The sequence below is a fragment of the Oryctolagus cuniculus genome, chromosome 20, assembly GCF_964237555.1.
Source record: "Oryctolagus cuniculus chromosome 20, mOryCun1.1, whole genome shotgun sequence".
NCBI lineage: Eukaryota > Metazoa > Chordata > Mammalia > Lagomorpha > Leporidae > Oryctolagus > Oryctolagus cuniculus.
Genome location: NC_091451.1, coordinates 48,216,414 through 48,237,233, shown reverse-complemented (window position 1 = coordinate 48,237,233; position 20,820 = coordinate 48,216,414). Strand labels below are relative to the sequence as shown.

Sequence of the window (20,820 nt, the reverse complement as noted above, 5' to 3'; positions counted from 1 at the left end):
TTTATTTTATACTATGTCTGTTTTAAGTGGACTGCCTGCTGTTGGAGGAGCCTTGGAGGCTTGAGATGGGTGTGGCCTGAGAGCTCTGCTTGGTTCTTCCGGGTTACAGGTGTGCAAAGGTGACACCCTCAGGTTATGCGTGGTAAATCTCTCTCTATTTATTTATTTATTTATTTAATTTATTCAGGGGATAAGTAATACCACACGGCATGGCTGTGCAGAATTCATGGTATTTAGCTTCCGATCTCTGGCTTCTACCCAAAGAGTCTGTGCAGGCTCTGTTTCTCCTCTGGACTCCCAGTGGGTTGCCTAGGCTACTGAATTGTAGTGACTCAGTTCCTTAGCTCTCCCCTGTTGTTATGTAAATCCAGAGTGGGGGCCTGCTCTTTGTCTCTTGCAAACCTTGCAAACTCTTGCAAACCTTGCAACCTTCCAACCTTTGCAAGGTTGGCGGAGAGAGCAACCCCCCACCTTTTTTCCTTCTCTCCTGTATTCAGTCTGGTGAACTTTCCCACTCCCCTCTAGATTCTGACCACCATTTCCCCACCAATGTCACGGGTTACTGAGCTCACCTCCCCTTCCAGTGCCGATGTGTGGACTCGGAGCCCTGGGCGTCCCAACTCTCCCCGCTGGTGTCTGTATGACATCCACTCCCCTTCCTGCACTGGCACGCAGACCCTGCGGCTCCTGTGGCTCGGCTTCCGCGCGGTGGGCAACCTTGTTCTCCCAGTAGGTCCTCCGAGTCACAGCCACTAGGTCCAGAAGAGTTTTCTCTGCAATTTTTTCCTGATCCTTTTTCTGAGGCTACCGTAACTCCACTTTTACTAAACTATATTTTCCCGGACTATCAGTGCGCGCCCTCACTATTCCGCCATCTTCTCTGCTTTACGTTCAGTTTCATTCATATAAGATTTTCAGATATTTTAGTTAAAAACTAAGAAAAACTCATTCACCTGGGCCTCATGGAACCTGCAAACTCAGGACCTTCGACTTCTGCCACAAAACCTGCATGTTGCTCAAGGCTGAACTGGATGAATCTGTTGTGAAGGAGCCCAAAGGGGCTCAGGACTTAATGTGACGGGAGGAGGTGGGCCGGGGCAGGGTGGCACAGGGGCAGTGGGCAGCACCGTGGGATGTGATATTTGCTCTTGCGTAGGTGTGATGAGGAGTGAGAGAGGCACAGCTGAGTCGCACTCACCACACACTTTCAACATGTGTGGCTGCCTCTGTATCTATCACAGCTCAACAGCATTGCCCATGGAAGCAAAATTGCCCAGCAGAGAAATTGTGAAGGACAGACAGACACACAGACACTGGCACCTGTGTGGAACCTGGTCCCCTGTGCATCTCTCTGTCAAAACGGAATCCAGCAAAAGTGCTCCTTGTTCTGCTGCTGGCAGGGAGTTCTGCAGACCTCACCAGGAAGCCCCCGCAAGTGCTGAGGGTGGACTGGGGCAGAGCTTAGTCCTGTGATGAGGAGCACGGATCAAGATGCTGGGGACTCCTCTTACCACACAGGAGCTGGGGACACATCCACACTGTACTGATGATTTCTCCTGTAATGTTGAATGGACCAAGACCTACGGGAACCCATGAAAACATGTTGTAGGTCCATTCACATAAAAGGACCAAGACAGGGTTCAGTGTGCAATGAGAGCACACAATTCATCACTCATCCCATAAGTGTGCACTGACAGACTGCCTCGGGACACCCTCATCAGTCTGGGAACAGTCCTGTCTGAGGCGTCTGATCCCATGCCTGCTATATAAGGGCAGCACATGCAGACAGGGCCTCCCCCTGCCCATGAAAACCTGCCCAGCCCTCACCCTGCAGCTCTGGCACAGGAGCTCCAGCCTCAGCACTCCCAGGTGTCCACTCAGTGAGCGCACTCAACACAGACGCTCACCATGGAGACTGGGCTGCGCTGGCTTCTCCTGGTCGCTGTGCTCAAAGGTAATGATGGGGAACGTGGGGCACTGAGTCTGGGAGAGGACGTGAGTGAGAGACACAGAGAGTGTGAGTGACAGTGTCCTGACCATGTCGTCTGTGTTTGCAGGTGTCCAGTGTCAGGAGTAGCTGGAGGAGTAAGGGGGAGGCCTGGTCAAGCCTGGGGGATATTAAAACTCTTCTGCAAAGTCTCTGGATTCTCCCTCAGCAGCTACGACATGAGCTGGGTCCGCTAGTCTCCAGGGAAGGGGCTGGAGTGGATCGGATTCATTTGGAGTGGTGGTAGCACAGACTATCCGAGCTGGGTGAATGGCTGAATCATCATCTCCAGCGATAACACCCAGAACACGGTGTCTGTGCTCATGAACAGTCTGTCAGCCAGGGACACGGCCACGTATTTCTGCGCAGGAGGCAGAGTGAAGGGCCCTCAGTCAGAGCCCAGAAGCGAACCTCCCTGCAGGGGAGTGCGGCTCCACCAGGGGGCGCAAAAGACGCACTGAGTCCAGATTCTGGTCCTGCTCAGGCACAGAGGGAGATGAAGCCCTGGTTTCCTATCAGGGATTTGGGTTTCCTCTCCTACAGTTTTGAGGGAAGACTTCTACTTCCGGATTCTGTCCCTTACACTGACGCCACTGACGTAGAGAAGCTTGATGTGACAGGAAGAAGTCCTAAATGGACACATTCAGGTTTGTGAACAATGACTGTGGTCACCAGGGTCAGAGATGCAGGACTATCTGGGAACCTCGTGAGTGTTTTCCAGTCTGACTCAGGACAGCGTTCTAACGGCACTGCCGACTTTAGGACAATTTTAGTTTTCCCTTCAAACCCAGACAGACCCGAGCCAGAATCTTGATGTGCGACCTCAGTTGTATAAGTTGTCCTGCCTCCTGTCAGAGAGCCTGTGTGCTGACCTGAACCAACCGTCTTATTCTACACTGTGGGTGTTCTGCATTCACTTTCCACAGACTTTATACCCAATCTCCACTTTCACTTTAATCCTGGAACAGTCTGTGGTCACAGCACTCAGGAATGTACTTGCAGCTCAGCTGTGTCTCAGGCTGAGCTTCTGCAGGCACCTGGGAAGCCTACAGGGACTTCCTCATCCTCTAGGTCCTGGCACCCTCCTGGGGGGCTCACTGCCTGAACTCAGGAGGGAAATGCACTGGACATCAGCAGTCAAGGTCATCACTGAATGGAAAGTGTTGGGTGTGCCCTTCCAGCTGATCTGGTTCTGCTCCAGTGTCGTGGGACCCCTGCACCTGCTGTGCTTCAGGGAGAGCAGAACATGGGACACACAGTGGCTGTGCACTCTGGGGATGAGTCCACATCACGGGGAGCTGTGTCTGTGGGTCCAGCTTGATGCCCAGTGTCCTGAGGCTGGATCACAGATGCAGGAAGAGCCAGTCCCAGAGACCATGTGTCCAGAGTCCCTGCTCTTCATTCTATGTCTATGCTGACTGGGGTCAACAATCCATTTGGAGTCTTTCATCAGTATTAGAGAGAGAGACACACAGGCTGCATATCACATTGCTGGTTAGAGCCCATTTACACATTTCCCATACTTGTACTGACAGTGCACCCTGGAAGAGAGTAGATGATGGATGTGTTATGAGGCCCCATCACCAAGGTGGGAACACTGATGCAGTTCCATGCTCCTGGGTTCCAGCTGCCAAGCCTTGAGTGCACTGCCTTTATTTATCATCTCCATAAAACATGGCCAACACAACACCAGTATTCAGAGATCTGAATCTTCATGATTGGCTGTTGTTCATCCTTTTATCCCACGTAGGTAGCATCACATATTATGTGTCTTCCTGGCCTGGATAGTTAGCAGAATGTACTTTTACTGACATATTATCCTAGGCACATTTTTCGCCAGGGTCATCCAAGTTGTCTAAAATTACAGAATTTCTTACTCTGTACTGCTTATAAACTTCCTTTTAAAATGAAACTTTGTCCATTTCTTCATTTTCCATTCTTTCTTCCATGAGATGTTACGGGATCATATGTGTGAACTCTTTGGAATTATGGTGCCTTAAATGAACAGGCAACTACAGAGGTGTTTGCCACACTGACTGCAGATCCCATGGACACCTCCCTGGGATTTCATATTCATTGTCCATGCAGTGGTGCTTGAACATCATGTAATAATTCTGTTTCTAGTTTTTGATGCTTTCCCATACGGTTTTACTAATTAACCTGACACAGACTTGTACCAGGGTTATCATCTCTCTCTACCTCCATAAAACATGTCAGCTCTGGTATGTCTGATAATAGTCATTCTAACAGGAGGGATGGGATGTCTCATTGTGATTCTAACATGGACATACATGATGGTCCTAGATTTGTAGCGTGTTATATGTTTGCCTTTATATCTTCTGTTAAAATTTATAGGTGTAACATAAATTTTAAAATTCATCATTTTATTGGCCGGCGCCGGGGCTCACTAGGGTAATTCTCCACCTGCGGCACCTGCACCCCGGGTTCTAGTCCCGGTCAGGCGCTGGATTCTGTCCCAGTTGCTCCTCTTCCAGGCCAGCTCTCTGCTGCGGTCCGGGAGTGCAGTGGAGGATGGCCCAAGTCCTTGGGCCCTGCATCCGCTTGGGAGACCAGGAGAAGCACCTGGCTCCTGGCTTCAATCAGCTTTGTGCGCCGGCTACAGCGGCCATTGGAGGGTGAACCAATGGTAAAAGAGACATCTCTGTCTCTCTCTCTGTCACTGTCCACTCTTCCTGTCAAAAAAAATTTATCATTTTATTTAAAAATATGTCTGTATGTATTTGTCCAAAACCACAAAGAGAGGGAGACTGACAGTGATCTTCTAACTCCTGGGTCACTTCCCCAATGGCTACAAAACATTCATATGGTCAGGCAACAGCCAGGTGCTTGGAATTCTGTCCAGGGTTCCCACGTGGGACTACTTGGAACCTCACCTACAGCCTCCCAGGGTGTGCTTAGGCAGGAATCTGAAACAGGAACAACCTAGGACACAGCACTAATCATCCTGATACGGGAGGCAGGAATCCCTCAGGCTCACTCCAGTGCTGCTCCTGTCACCACCTTATGATCACTGCATTTAAGGAATTGATTTCTTCCCTTGGGATTCAGTTGCTTGAGATCTTTCAACATTAGGAAACAGGCTCCTAATCATATGTATAATTAATCTTCAATATATTTTAAGTATCTATTTCATTTTAAAGTCAGTGTTATAGCAAGAGACGAAGAGACCAACAGATGGAGAGAGAAGATTCCATCCACAGGTTCACTTCCTGAATGGCTGCAAAGGCCGGAATGGCTCAGCCAGAAACCAGGAGCCTGGAACTTCCTCCAGCTTCCCACAGGGCTGGAAGGGGACAAACACTTGGGTCATGGTAGACAGTGATCACCATTGCACTGCCTACCTCTGTGAGTTCAAGCTTGTGGACTGCATATATAACTAATGTCACATACTGTGTGTCCACATGTACCTGGATCATTTCTTTTAGTATGTATGCTCCATGCTGACCCACGTTTCCTAATGACAGAACAGCCTCCTTCTTAATACTGAATGGTATTCCATGTCCAAATGGGAAAGAATCCATTCACTGTTTTATGCACACTTGTTCTTTGTAAACTGAACTATTAGGAACAAAGCTGCAACCTGAACACAGGACTGGGGGTGAATTGTGACACAGTGACTTCTACCCAGTGCTTGACCTCAACTCAGAGTCATGATTACTAGACACAGGGAAGAGGGGGGAACAGGGGACGGCTGATACCAGGACACAAAGCACCACTCACAGGAAGGAATAACTCTGCCCAAACCAGAGTGGGCTGACTCAGTTCACCACAACCCACGACAGGTTCCACAAATAACTAGAATTGAGGCCTTCAGGCCTCCCAACAGAGTGATGACACTGAGTTCATCTTTGCCCATTTCTACCATGCACATTCCAATAGCACACTACACCCCTCTACCATGTACAGTGTTCTGTGTTCAGGAAAAGTTTTAAACTAAGGCAATGGAGGAATAAGGAAACAAAACATAGTTAACCTTAAAAATGCACTTGCAGTCTCATCTGTTTTAAAGTGGGCGACAGGCATTAGGACAAAATTGGCCAAGTCCCCACTAGGGACACCCGAGTTCCCATCAGAGAACTGACTGAACCCAGCCTCACGGCTTCCCACACTTTTCCCTCATAATGCATAATCGGAAACTATAGATGACGCTACAAGCAAATGAGCACGTACCACTGACGTTATAATACAAACATAGTTTCTTGCTCCAGGGTTCAGAAAGACTAACTCCTAGGGGTCATAGGCATTTGGGATGTCTGGGGCTGTCAACCCAAAGGCAGAAATCTCCCATTGTCACCTTTTCTGTCCATCTCTGCATTTCTGTCTCTCTCACCCATTGTCTCTATCTCTGTCCCAATGTCTATCATATAGATGATAAAGAACTAATGGCTATTTAAATAAATGAGGGATATGGTATTGCTAACACTGGATATTAAGGGTACACACATAGTAAAAGGAAACAAGGTCATTGCCTTCAACTTTTTAAAATAATGATAACATAAAAATTCATATGATCTAGATCGTATCATAGCCATCACCCTACACACCCAGGTCTCGATGTCTGCCCTGGGCCCTGTTCTGTCTGAGGGGTCTGACCCCATGCGTGCTATATAGGGGCAGCACATGCAAATAGGGCCTCCCTCTGCCCATGAAAACCTGCCCAGCCCTCACCCTGCAGCTCTGGCACAGGAGCTCCAGCCCGAGCACTCCCAGGTGTCCACTCAGTGATCGCACTCAACACAGACGCTCACCATGGAGACTGGGCTGCGCTGGCTTCTCCTGGTCGCTGTGCTCAAAGGTAATGATGGAGAACGCGGGGCACTGAGTCTGGGAGAGGACGTGAGTGAGAGACACAGAGAGTGTGAGTGACAGTGTCCTGACCAGGACGTCTGTGTTTGCAGGTGTCCAGTGTCAGTAGCAGCTGAAGGAGTCCGGAGGAGGCCTGGTAACGCCTGGAGGATCCCTGACACTCACCTGCACAGCCTCTGGATTCAATATCAGTAGCTACAGCATTGGCTGGGTCCGCCAGGATCCAGGGAAGGGGTTCGAATGGATCGGAATCATTTATGCTAGTGGTAGCACATGGTATGCGAGCTGGGTGAATGGTCGATTCACCATCTCCAGAACCACAAGCACGGTGGATCTGAAAATGACCAGTCTGACAGGCGCGGAAACGGCCACCTATTTCTGTGCCAGAGACACAGTGAGGGGCCCTCAGGGTGAGCCCAGACACAAACCTCCCTGCAGGGGCTCGCAGCTCCACCAGGGGGCACACAAAACGTACTAGGCCAGATTCTGGTCATGCGCAGGCGCAGAGGGAGATGCCCGGTTTCCTGTCAGATTTGGGGTTTCCTCTCCTGTAACAGTTTTGAGGGAAGAATTCTACTTTTTGATTCTGTCCCTCCCAACTTCAATGACGGATTGAAAGTTTGATGTAAAAGGAAGAAGTCCTAAATGAACAATTTGGTTCATGGACAGCGACTGTGCTCACCAGGGTCAGAGATGTGGGAATATTGAGGACACTATTGAGTCTCTTCCAACCTGACTCAGGACAGCACCCTCAGGGCACTGAAAGCTTTGGACAGTTTCAGTTTTCCCTGTATCACCAGGGACAGCTGAGACAGGGCCGTTGATCTGTTAAACAGCAACTATTCCACTCATCCCTCTCCTGCCACAACCGGCAAGTGTGCACTGAAACAACTTTTGACTCTACATGTGTGTGATCCACACTCACTTTCTGCAGACTTTAACCCGACCTGCATTTCCCCTTTAATCCTGGAACACTCTGTGGTCCCTGTGTGAATGTCACAGCACTCAGGGATGTACTTGCAGCTCAGCTGTGTCTCAGGCTGGGCTTTGCAGGCACCTGGGAAGCCTACAGGGACTTCCTCATCCTCTAGGTCCTGGGACCCTCCTGGGGGGCTCACTGCCTGAACTCAGGAGGGAAGTGCACTGGACATCAGCAGTCAAGGTCATCACTGAATGGAAAGTGTTGGGTGTGCCCTTCCAGCTGATATGGTTCTGCTCCAGTGTCGTGGGACCCCCTGCATCTGCTGTGGTTGAGGGAGAGCAGAAAGTTGGACACACAGTGGCTGTGCACTCTGGGGCTGGAGTCCACATCAGGGGGAGCTGTGTCTGTGGCTCCAGCATGATGACCAGTGTCCTGAGGCTGGATCACAGCTACAGGAATAGCCAGTCCCAGAGACCATTTGTCCAGAGTCCCTCCTCTTCACTCCATGTCTACGCTGACTGGGGTCATCAATCCATTTGGGTCTTTCATCTTTTTAGAGAGGGAGACATCCATGCTGCATATCAGAGTGCTGGACGTAGCCCATTTACACATTTTCCCATAATTGTACTGACAATGCACCCTGGAAGAGAGTAGATGAAGGATGTGTTATGAGGCCCCATCACCAAAGTGGGAACACTGATGCAGTTCCAACCTCCTGGGTTCCAGCTGCCAAGGCTGAGTGCACTGCCTTTATTTATCAGCTCCATAAAACATTGCAAAACACAACACCAGTATTCAGAGATCTGAATCTTCATGATTTCCCATTTTTGCCATTTCATATTCATAAATGTTTGATAAATAATATTTAATATAAATATAGACTTATGTGGTATAATGATATGTGTTGAATAAATGAGTGTATACTGAGTGGAATAATGAAGTCAGACTTACTGACATGTTTATCTCAAAACCCATGTTTTTCATGGTAGAATGTCGTTTGTCTAATGTCTTGGAATTCTGCAGACACTATATTCTCTTAACTGCTGTTACCATGCTGCACAGTAGACCCCTCAACATGTGGATCCTGTGGGACTGAAATTCTGACCTTGCTCTATCGTCTCCTCTGTTCCTCCCAAGCACAGACGTTGGTCTTCACCATTGAACTTCTGCCTCCTTGAGTTCATTCTTTTTATCCCATGTACGTAGCATCACATATTATTTGCCTTCTTGGCCTTGGTATTTTACCAGAGTATACTTATCCTGACATATTATCCTTGGATGTTATTTTCCAGGATCATCCATGTTATCCAAGATACCAGAATTTCTTCCTCTATACTATAACCATATAAACTTCCTGTTAAAATATAACTCTGTCCATTTGTCCCATTATCCATTCCTTCTTAAATGCAAATTTTCCTGGATTATATGTGTGAACTCTTGAGAATGATGCTGCTTTAATTGAACATGGGACTACAGAGGTTTTTGCCATAGTGACTGCAGAATGTTGTGCCATTAGGCATCATAACACTGTGAACATCATGGCAGTCTTCAGGCTAATTTTGTGAACATGGATGGGAGGGACCCCATCCCCACACAGGATGTCAGATGAGACCAGGGCTGACTCTAGTAGCACTGTGCTCTGTGTTGAAGCTGGAGACTCAGGAGATCTACCGTGGTACCTCCAACAGCAGATTCCCAGGCCTCACTCCCAGAGCTCCCATCTTTTCTCCCATGGTCTCCCTGGGAGCACACCTAAAACACAATGCCTTTGGGACACACTGAGCTGTGGTGGAATGAGAAGGCCATGCCTAGATGGCTGCTGGGAAGCAAGCATCAGTTACTCAGGCATGGCGTCAATGCCACCTGGCAACGGAGCCTGCTTGGCAACAGGGTATGATTGGATGGCTTCAGATACTGCCTGGCAACAGGCTGTGATTGGTTAGGCATAAACTGCCCCTAGACCAGATTGGCTGCCTCAGCTATATAAGCTGCTGTACCTACTGAAACAAATGAGACTGCGGGATGCTCGCCTCTGGCCTGCTTTCACCCAACTCCCGGAATCTGTGTGGTGACTCCGTGCCTCTTGTCCCCACAAGAATGAATCCATAGCAACACTGAGCCACAATCAGACAGGTTTGCTTCTATACCCATTGTAGGCCTGATGACGCAGAACCTGTCGATCAGGATGAAGAAGCCAATTGTGCATCACAGTTATTTTGAGACTGCAGAAGACTCAGAACCATTTCTAAACATGGCTCAGACAGACAGTTCCTTCTTATTCCTTTTGGATACAGGCTATTGATCATACATTTGATACGAGAATAGTCACTTCCAATCTGTGTGTAGGCTGCTCATTTCTCAGTCAGTCTGTAATGCAGAAGCTCTGTAGTTATGCAGCATGATCTGAAAATATTTTCTTAGGTCTCTTGAATTTTGAAGATCTGAAAGGGAAATCATGGCCAGACCAACATCAGGGAGATTTTTCCCAATGTTTCCTTCAGTAGTTTTACAAGGACTTTGCATCTGACATCAGAGTCTGGTTTTTCCATACTTTTCATGTAAACATCCAGACCGTGTATCCCTTGTCAGTGCTGTTATGTTGGGGCCATGCTCAGCACTGATGCTGTGAAGAGAAACCACATCCACCCCCAGCAGGCTGCTCCCAGCATTCCGTGTGGTGTTGTTCAGGGCACTGGAGACCTCAGCTTCCTCCATGAGGCCCTGACATTGAATCCACTCATGGCGTGGAATCATCACTGGATGTACTCCCCAGAGACGATGCCATTCAATGTCCCCCAGGTACCTGTGCATTGTATATGTTTGCTTTATATTTCTTTTTAAATTTTATAGATATGATATAAATTTTAAACTTTATCATTTTATTAATACCTTGTCTGTATGCATTTGTCCAAAACCACAGAGAGACTGAGACTGACAGTGATCTTCTAACTCCTGGGTCACTTCCCAGATGGCTACAAAAGCTTCAGCTAGGTCAGGTGACAGTGAGGTGCTTGGAATTCTGTCCAGGGCTCCCACGTGGGAGTTGTGGAACTTCACAATGGCCTCCCAGAGGGGCTTAGGCAGGAATCTGAAACTGGAACCAAACTAGGACACAGCACTCAGCATCCTGACACGGGAGGCAGGAATCCCTCAGGCTCACTCCAGTGCTGCTCCTGTCTCCACCTTATCATCACTGCATTTAAACAATTGATTTCTTCCCTTGGGATCAGTTGCTTGAGATCTTTCAACATTAGGAAATAGGCTCCTAATCATATGTATAATTAATCTTCAAGGTATTTAAGTATCTATTTCATTTCAGATGCCACAAAAAGCCGGGGAGGTGATTAACCAGCCAATGATGATGGCTGCCAGGCAGCTCCATGATGAAGCTCGCAAATGGTCCAACAAGGGCAATGACATCATTGCAGCAGCCAAACACATGGCTCTGCTGATGGCCGAGATGTCTCGGCTTGTGAGAGAAGGCAGTGGTACCAAGCGGGCACTCATTCAGTGTGCCAAGGACATCGCCAAGGCCTCGGATGAGGTGACTCGGTTGGAGGTTGCCAAGCAGTGCACAGATAAGCGGATTAGAACCAACCTCTTACAGGTGTGTGAACGAATCCCAACTATAAGCACCCAGCTCAAAATCCTGTCCACAGTGAAGGCTACCATGCTGGGCCGGACTCCCATCAGCGACAAGGAGTCTGAGCAGGCCACAGAGATGCTGGTTCACAAAGCTCAGAGCCTCATGCAGTCTGTGAAGGAGACTGTGTGAGAAGCAGAAGCTGCTTCAGTCAAAATTCGAACAGATGCTGGATTTACACTGCGCTGGGTTAGAAAGACTCCCTGGTACCAGTAGGCACCTAAATGGACATGGTTGGCACAGAAACCCCTACTAAATAGAAGGAAAATGATCAAGGCCCAGGAGACACCCATAGGTGCTGGGGCTTGAATGCCACAACATGGCCTGACATCAGAAAGGAATGGAGGCCTCTTCATATTAGAAACCATTTATACTCTTTTGTCATGGATGCTTTGAGATGTGTCTCCATAAAAAGCCTGTATTCTCAAAACACAGTTATATTCATGCACACTCTATCCCAGTAGGCATGGGTTTCTAGCCCATGGACTTCACCTAAGCTCAGAATCCAAGTGAACACTAGCCAGACACCTCTTCTGCCCTTATTCTTTAGGGGACATTTCCCTTTTTGTTTCCATTTTACTGGTCCTCATCCTCCCATCAGGCTCCCAAGACCAGAGCCCAGGCAATTCAGTTAAGAAGGAAATCACTGTGCCTCCAAAAAATGGTTTTGGGCTTTCCGTGTTGCTGCTGACCCTACAAAAAAATGTGAATGACAGTGTTATAGCAAGAGAGGAAGAGACCAACAATGGAGGGAGAATTCCTTCCACTGGTTCACTTCATGAATGGCTGCAAAGGCTGGGATACCTCAGCATGAAGCCAGGAGCCTGGAACTTCCCCCAGTTTCCCGCAGGGTTGTAAGGGGACAAACACTTGGGTCATGGTAGACAGTGATCACCATTGCACTGCCTACCTCTGTGAGTTCAAGCTTGTGGGTTGCATATATAACTAATGTCACATACTATGTGTCCACATGTACCTGGATCATTTCTTTTAGTATGTATGCTCCAGGCTGACCCACGTTTCATAATGACAGAACAACCTCCTTCTTAATACTGAATAATATTCTATGTCCAAATGGGAAAGAATCCATTCACTGTTTTATGCACACTTGTTCTTTGTAAACTGAACTATTGGGAACAAAGCTGCAACCTGAACACAGGACTGGGGGTGAATTGTGACACAGTGACTTCTACCCAGTGCTTGACCTCAACTCAGAGTCATGATTACTAGACACAGGGAAGAGGGGGGAACAGGGGACGGCTGATACCAGGACACAAAGCACCACTCACAGGAAGGAATAATTCTGCCCACACCACAGTGGGCTGACTCAGTTCACCACAACCCATGACAGGTTCCACAAATAACTAGAACTGAGGTCTCCAGGCCTCCCAACAGAGTGATGGAAAAGGAGGTGGAAATGTGAATTATAGTGAGTTGATCTGTGCCCATTTCTACCATGACATTTCAATAGCACACAACCCCACTGCCATGTACAGTGTTCTGTGTTCAGGAACAGTTTTAAACAGTTTAAATAATTTTTAAACTTTAAGACAATGGATGAATAAGGAAACAAAACATAGTTAACCTTAAAAAATGCACTTGCAGTCCTTCATCTGTTTAAAAGCGGGTGACAGGCATTAGGAGAAAATTGGCTAAGTCCCCACTAGGGACACCCGTGTTCCCATCAGAGAAATGACTGGTCCAGCCTCACGGCTTCCCACACTTTTCCCTCATAATGCATCATGGGAAACTGTAGATGAAGCTACAAGCAAAGGAGCCCCTACCACCGACGTTGGAATTACAGACACAGTTTCTTGATCCAGGGTTCAGAAAGACTAACTCCAAGGGGTCATATGCATTTGGGATGTCTGGGCTGTCAACCCAAAGGCAGAAATCTCCCATTGTCACCTTTTCTGTCCATCTCTACATTTCTGTATCTTTCACCCCTTCTCTCTCTATCACTGTCCCAATATCTTTCATATAGATGAAAAGGAACTAATGGTTATTTAAATAAATGAGGGACATGATATTGCTAACACTCGATATGAAGGGTACACACATATTAAAACGAAACAAGGTATTTGCCTTCAACTTTTTAAAAATATGATAACATAAAAATTCATATGACCTGAATCCTATCATAGCCATCACCCTACACCCCCAGGACACCACGTCTGCACTGGGCCCTGTCCTGTCTGAGGCATCTGACCCCATACCTGCTATATAGGGGCAGCACATGCAAATAGGGCTCCCTCTGCCAAGAAAACCAGCCCAGCCCTCACCCTGCAGCTCTGGCACAGGATCTCCAGCCCCAGGACTCCCAGGTGTCCACTCAGTGATCGCACTCAACACAGACGCTCACCATGGAGACTGGGCTGCGCTGGCTTCTCCTGGTCGCTGTGCTCAAAGGTAATGATGGAGAACGCGGGGCACTGAGTCTGGGAGAGGACGTGAGTGAGAGACACAGAGAGTGTGAGTGACAGTGTCCTGACCAGGAGGTCTGTGTTTGCAGGTGTCCAGTGTCAGTCAGTGGAGGAGTCCGGGGGTCGCCTGGTCAAGCCTGACGAATCCCTGACACTCACCTGCAAAGCCTCTGGATTCACCTTCAGTAGCTACTACATGAGCTGGGTCCGCCAGGCTCCAGGGAAGGGGCTGCAGTGGATCGGATGCATTTATACTAGTAGTGGTAGCACATACTACGCGAGCTGGGCGAAAGGCCGATTCACCATCTCCAAAACCTCAACCACGGTGGATCTGAAAGTGACCAGTCTGACAGCCGCGTACATGGCCACCTATTTCTGTGCCAGAGACACAGTGAGGGGCCCTCAGGCTGAGCCCAGACACAAACCTCCCTGCAGGGGCGCGCGGCTCCACCAGGGGGCGCACAAGACTCACTGAGCGCAGATTCTGGTCATGCGCAGGCGCAGAGGGAGATGAAGCCCTGGTTTCCTGTCAGATTTGGGGTTTCCTCTCCTGTAACAGTTTTGAGGGAAGAATTCTACTTTTTGATTCTGTCCCTCCCAACTTCAATGACGGATTGAAAGTTTGATATAAAAGGAAGAAGTCCTAAATGAACAATTTGGTTCATGGACAGCGACTGTGCTCACCAGGGTCAGAGATGTGGGAATATTGAGGACACTATTGAGTCTCATCCAACCTGACTCAGGACAGCACCCTCAGGGCACTGAAAGCTTTGGACAGTTTCAGTTTTCCCTGTATAACCAGGGACAGCTGAGACAGGGCCGTTGATCTGTTAAACAGCAACTATTCCACTCATCCCTCTCCTGCCACAACCAGCAAGTGTGCACTGAACCAACCTTTGACTTTACATGTGGGTGATCCACACTCACTTTCTGCAGACTTTAACCCGACCTGCATTTCCCCTTTAATCTTGAAACAGTCTGTGGTCCCTGTGTGAACGTCACAGCACTCAGGAATGTACTTGCAGCTCAGCTGTGTCTCAGGCTGAGCTTGCAGGCACCTGGAAAGCCTACAGGGACTTCCTCATCCTCTAGGTCCTGGGACCCTCTTGGGGGGCTTCCTGCCTGAATTCCGAGGGGAAATGCCCTGGACATCAGCAGTCAAGGTCATAACAGAATTGAAAGTATTGGGTGTGCACTTCCAGTTTATCTGGTCCTGCTCCAGTGTCGTGGGACCCCTGCACCTGCTGTGGTTGAGGGAGAGCAGAAAGTGGGACACACAGTGGCTGTGCACTCTGGGGCTGGAGTCCACATCAGGGAGAGCTGTGTCTGTGGCTCCAGCATGATGTCCAGTGTCCTGAGATTGAATCACAGCTGCAGGAAGAGCCATTCCCAGCGACCATTTGTCCAGAGTCCCTGCTCTTCACTCCATGTCTATGCTGACTGGGGTCATCAATCCATTTGTTGTCTTTCATCTTTTTAGAGAGGGAGACATCCATGCTGCATATCAGAGTTCTGGACAGAGCACATTTACACTATTTCTATACTTGGAAGTGAAAATGCATTCTGATGACAGCAGATGATGGATTAGGAGTCCCCATGAAAAACGTGTGAACGCTATTGCAGTTCCCTGCTCCTGGGTTCCACCTGCCAATCCTTGAATGAACTGGCCTTTATTTATCATCTGCATAAAACATTGGCAAACACAACCCCAGTATTCAGAGAACTTAATCTGCAGTTGGCCATTTTTGTCATTTCCTTTTCATAAATGTTTGATAAATAATAACTGAACATAGACATGAGATAAATGATATGCGTTCATAAATGACTGTATCAAATTGATGGAATTATGAAGTCATTCTTATTGACATGCTCATCACAAAATCCACATGTTCCCATGGTCGAATGTCAGTTTCCTGTGTTGGAATTCTGTAGACACAATATTCTCTTAACCTCTGTCACCATGCTGTACAGTAGATCCCTCAGTGTGTGGATCCTGTGGGACTGAAACTCTGACCTTGCTCCACCGTCTCCTCTGTTACCCCCACACTCAGACTTTGGTCTTCACAATTGTATTATGTCTCCGTGAGTTCATCCTTTTATCCCATGTAACTAGCATCACATATTATCTGTCTTCTTGGACTAGATGGTATACTGTACATTTACTGACACATTATCCTTAGACATTATTCTCAGCATTATCCAAGTTATCCAAGACATCAGAATTTCTTCCTCTTTACTGCCTTATAAACTTCATGGTAAAATATAACTCTGTCCATTTGTCCATTATCCATCCTTCCTCAAGGCTAATTTCACTGGATTATATGTGCGAACTCTCGAGAATGAGGCTGCTTTAATTGAACATGGGACTGCAGAGCTGTTTGCCATAGTGACTGTGGATCCCGTGGTTTCCTCCCTGGGATTTCATATTCCTTCTACCAGGAATGGTGTTGGAGGATCCTGTGATAATTCTGTTTCTCAGCTTCTGATGTTTTCCATGAAAGCTTTCCTAATTTACCTGACTCCAGCATTTACCAGGTTATCTTCTCTCTCTTCCTGCACAACATGTGTCAGCTCTGGTATGTCTGGTGATACTCAGTCTAACAAAGGGATGGGGTATCTCATTGTTTCTCCAACATGCACATGCATGATGATCCCATATAAAGCACTTTTATACGTTTGCCTTTATATATTTTATTTTAAAAATTACAGATATACTTTTACCTCTTTAAAACTTGTATTTGTGTATTTGTCCAAAAAGAAAAAGCAACAGAGACTGACAGACAGTGGTCTACTGAATCCTGGGTAACTTCCCAGATGCCATAAAAGAGGAGTTGGGTCAGATCATAGCCAGGTGCATGGAATTCAGTCCAGGTCTCACACATGGGATTAATCAGATTCTCGCACTGCCCCTCAGAGTGCACATTGGCAGGAATCTAAAATTGGACCCAAACTAGGACCCAATCCTAAGCATCCATACAGGAGCAGGAATCCCATGTGATACCTTCAAGGCCGCTCCTGTCACCACCCTGTCAGTCACTGCATTTGAATAATTGATTTCTTCCCTTGGGATTCAGTTGCTTGAGTTCATTCAACATTAGTAAATAGGCTCCTATTCATATGTACAGTTATCTTCCGTTTCTTTTAAATATCTATTTTATTTGAAAAGCAGTGTTATGGCAAGAGAGGAAGAGACAAACAGAGGGAGAGAGAAGCTTCCATCCACTGGTTTCCTCCCTGAATGACTGCAAAGGCTGGGGAAGGGCAAGACTGTAGCCAGGAGCCTGGAACTTCCTCCAGTTTCCCACGAGGCTTGAAGGGGACACACACTTGAGTCATCGTTGACAGAGTTCCCTGGTCCATGAGCAGGGAGCTGGATTTGAAGTGCAGCAAGCAGGGTCTGAACCCATGCTGCTGAGTGATGCTGCATAGGGATGGCAGCTTAACCTGTGGGGCCAAATGTTGGACAACCCATGTGTGACCTGAAAATGCTTTCTCCCCATCTGTGGTTGTCTTTGGTTCTTCAATCACTCCCTTTGTTACACAGGAGCTCTGTAGTTGGGTCCATTATCTTTTGCCTATTTTTGCTTGGTTGCCTGTACATTGGAGATTATCAAAATACCATTCCCAAATCAATGTCAGCTTGCTTTTGTCCAGTGTTTTCTTCTAGAACTTTACAGTCTCGGCTCTTGCCTGTAAGGCATTCCTCAAGTTCACTCTGTTCTAATCTGGTGTGAGATGACCACATAATTGAATTATTTTCAGGTGCATTCAAGTGTCCCCAACCCCAGGCAATGACAGGAAACCCATCCCCATCCTGTGCTTTTTCACCGTGCATTCTCAGAACTCACATTCTCAGAATGTGCTCCTTATTTCTAGGTTCTGTTCTGTCCCAGGGCTCTGGGTGTCTATGTTATCCCAGCACCAGGCCTGATTTCAGCTCAGATGTGATGACGCCTCCTGCTTTGCTATTTTTCCTCAAGACCATTCAGCCATCATGAACCCTGTTTTTTCATGATAATTCTTGAAGTTCCTTCCTGGTCCTGTGAAGAATGTCAGGCTGTTTCACAGGAAATGCATTGAATCTGCAAATCACATTGTAGCTTGACTATTTTAACAAGGTCATTCCCTCAAATACATGACTACGTCATTCCAATTTACAGGTAATCTTCAGATTCCTTTTCACTTTTTAAATTATTATGTATTATGGAAGTAGGAAGCAAGAGCCCTATCTTACACCTTACATGAAAATCCATGCAAGATAGATTAAAGATTTAATCTATGACCATACACCACCCAGTTATTAGAGAACATTTAGGAAACCCTGCAAGACACTGGCACAGGAAAAGAATTCTTGGAAAAGACCTGAGAAATAGGCAGTCAAAGACAAAATTAATAAATGGGATTATATCAACTTGAGAAGTCTCTGTATGGCAAAAGAAACACCCAGGTAATTGAGAGGTATCTGAGAGAATGTGCAAAATATTTGAAGCTATGCCACTGATAGGGATTAATAACCAGAATCTACAAAGAGATTAAGAAATCCCAAAAAAACAAAAACAACTGGGTTAAGAGAAGGGCCAAGAACTCAGACATTTTTCAAAAGAGGAAGTCCAAATGGCCAACAGACACATGAAACAAGGTTCTGGATCACTAGCCATCAGGGCAAAGCCATCCATCATGCAATACCCCATAGGGCGGTGTATGGAGCAAAAAGGTTTCTTGAGCTCACAGCTGTAGAGGCTGGAAGTCCAGGATCAGACAGTGAGAATGTTGTGCCATTAGGCATCTTAATATTGTGAACAGGGATGGGAGGGACCCCATCCCCACACAGGACATCAGACGAGACCAGGGCTGACTCTAGCAGCACTGTGCTCTGTGCTGAAGCTGGGGACCCAGGAGATCTACTGTGATCTCCTCCATAGCAGATTCCCCAGAAGTGAACAATCTATTTCTGTAAACATCCAGACCGTGCATCCCCTCCAGTGCTGTTACGTTGGGGCCATGCTCAGCACTGATGCTGTGAGGAGAAAACACATCCACCCCCACAGGCTGCTCCCAGCATTCCGTGTGGTTCTGTAGGGGCACTGGAGACCTCAGCTTCCTCCATGAGGCCCTGACGTTGAATCCACTCATGGTGGGAGTCGTCACTGGATGCACTCCCCAGAGACGATGTCATTCCACATCTCCCAGGCACCTGTGCTAGTTTTACTCAGTGGTGGTCAGTGTGGGAGTTGCCTGGGGCAAGGACACCTGATCAGACCTCCTGACTCAGTGTTCTCCTGCAGGCACTGGGTCCCAGCAGTGTGGCCCTTCCACCTGCCCTTACCCTCCTGCAGAGCAGAGCCCACCCCTCCACCAGGTCCTCTCCCTCCTGCTGCTGCACCCTGTCCCCGACTGTCACTTCCCCACGTGTCATGCTTCTCCTCCCCAGTCCTCAGCTTTGGGGTGGAGCCATCCCCTGAGGATGCAGACTTCTGTGTCTTGGGGATCAGTGCTGGCACAGTGTCTGGGGTGGATTCTGCTCACTAACATTTTCTACAGGATCCCACTAGGACATTGGTCATGATGGTTTCCTCCTGCAGGTGAATCACTTTCCTACTCAGTGGACACAGAGGAGCAGGGTCTGGGGTATTGAGGCTGAGGATGCTGTTCCTGCAGAGCCGTGAGCAGAACCAGCACTGCTTGGTGTGTGTGTGTGGTCGCTCCAACTGAGCAGCTGAAGGCTGCATGTTAGGTGGAACTTACCCTCCATACTTGATGCACGGAGCCTCCCATCATGCATGTGGGGACCTCACCAACCAGTGATCCCATTGACAGGGGCTCTAGGGAGGGGACAAGGCCATGAGGGTTGCTGCCTGCATTGAAGGGAATATGACCCTTAGAAAGATCCTTCAGGATGGTGCCGCGGCTCACTAGGCTAATCCTCCATCTGCGGCACCGGCACTCCGGGTTCTTGTCCCAGTTATTGTGCCAGATTCTGTCCCGGTTGCTCCTCTTCCAGTCCAGCTCTCTGCTGTGGCCCAGGAAGGCAGAGGAGGATGGCCCAAGTGCTTGGGCCCTGCACCCTCATGGGAGACCAGGAAGAAGCACCTGGCTTCCGGCTTCGAATTGGCACAGCGCGCCGGCCATGGCCCACAAGTGGAGGCGGCCATTTGGGGGATAAACCAACGGAAGGAAGACCTCTCTCTCTCTCTCTCTCTCTCTCTCTCTCTAACTCTACCTGTCCAAAAAAAAGACCCTTCAATAACTTAAGTTTTAAATTTGAGTTATCACACATGAATCAGAGGGGAGGATGAGAGAAAGGGAGATGTTCCGACACTGCACTTTCCCAAATGTTGCTGTGGCCAGGTCTGCTTCCCAGCCTAGCCTGGTCTCAGGACAACAATCAGGTGCATCCACTAGAGTGACAGGGACCAAAAATCCTCCCATAAACTTCTGGGTCCTGGGGCTGCAGGAGCAGGAATCTGGTACTGGGACCCACAGCTACATATGAGACCCTGGCACTTCCCTGGGGGATGTGCGCATCTTAAAGAGCACAACTTTCAATTTATTATTTCCATGAAATGTGATGACACAGTTAAGACTAATGTGCTGCATATTTGTGCAAAATATCATTTTCTTACTCTGCTTTACTCTCAGTTTCATTCTTTCAAGATTTTCAGATATTTTAGTTAAAAAATAAGAAAAACGCATTCACTTGGCCCCCACAGAACCCGAAAACTCAGGTCCACCGACTTCTGACACAAAACCTGCATGTTGCACAGGGCTGAACTGGATGAATCTGTTGTGAAGGAACCCAAAGGGGCTCAGGACTTAAAGTGACTGGAGGAGGTGGGCCGGGGCAGGGTGACACAGGGGCAGTGGGCAGCACCGTGGGATGTGATATTTGCTCTTGCGTAGGTGTGATGAGGAGTGAGAGAGGCACAGCTGAGTCGCACTCACCACACACTTTCAACATGTGGGGCTGCCTCTGTATCTATCACAGCTCAACAGCATTGCCCATGGAAGCAAAATTTAC

General features: G+C 47.9%; 1 pseudogene and 1 gene segment (V, D, J or C); both read left to right on the top strand.

Annotated features, from left to right (window-relative positions):
• The window catches only part of LOC103346896 (immunoglobulin heavy variable 3-23-like), a 504,788-nt gene that overhangs the window by 454,804 nt on the left and 29,164 nt on the right, over positions 1-20,820 (top strand).
• On the top strand, positions 10,344-11,689 carry LOC138847314 (vinculin-like; annotated as a pseudogene).